Here is a 558-nt window from a genome sequence, read left to right as displayed (position 1 = left end):
AGGCGGCCGCGGGGATGGCCGCCCGGAACGGGCCGTGGGCGCGGGCTCGAGGGCGTGGCGGCCCAAGTTGGCTCGATACCCGAATGGGCAAGATCTTTGTTTCTAGTCCTGGGGATGAAAGGACGCATTTCGTGGCCGACTCTCTGTCTTGCCCCGCGAAATCCTGGACCCCTGTTCCCAGACCCCGACTGCGGGAGGGTTGGCCCAATGATACAGTAAGAAACGGAAACAAAGCTTAAGAGGTTTCAGGAGACCCCATCCAGGTCTGTGGCCCTCTGCACCTTCACAGGAGAAAGGACACAAGTGTGGCCCTGCCTCTATCTCTGCAGTTGCTCCCCCTTCTTCCCTCCTTGGAATGGGGGCTCCAAACTTTGAAGACTCTATCTGAGTTCACCTCCTTGTGTCCGCTACTAAGCTAGCCCTAGCTGTGAGGCCAGAGAACCTAATGACAACCTTCCCCACATACAGGAAGAAGTGTCACACCTCCTGTTTCAGCTTGGGCCACCTCTCTGGAATGGAGATGAATTCCTGAGTGTATCTCAAGGTCTTTCGCTGATT

Source organism: Octodon degus, unplaced genomic scaffold (assembly GCF_000260255.1).
Source record: "Octodon degus isolate 3935 unplaced genomic scaffold, OctDeg1.0 scaffold00021, whole genome shotgun sequence".
Classification (NCBI taxonomy): domain Eukaryota; kingdom Metazoa; phylum Chordata; class Mammalia; order Rodentia; family Octodontidae; genus Octodon; species Octodon degus.
This window is presented reverse-complemented; position numbering follows the sequence as displayed.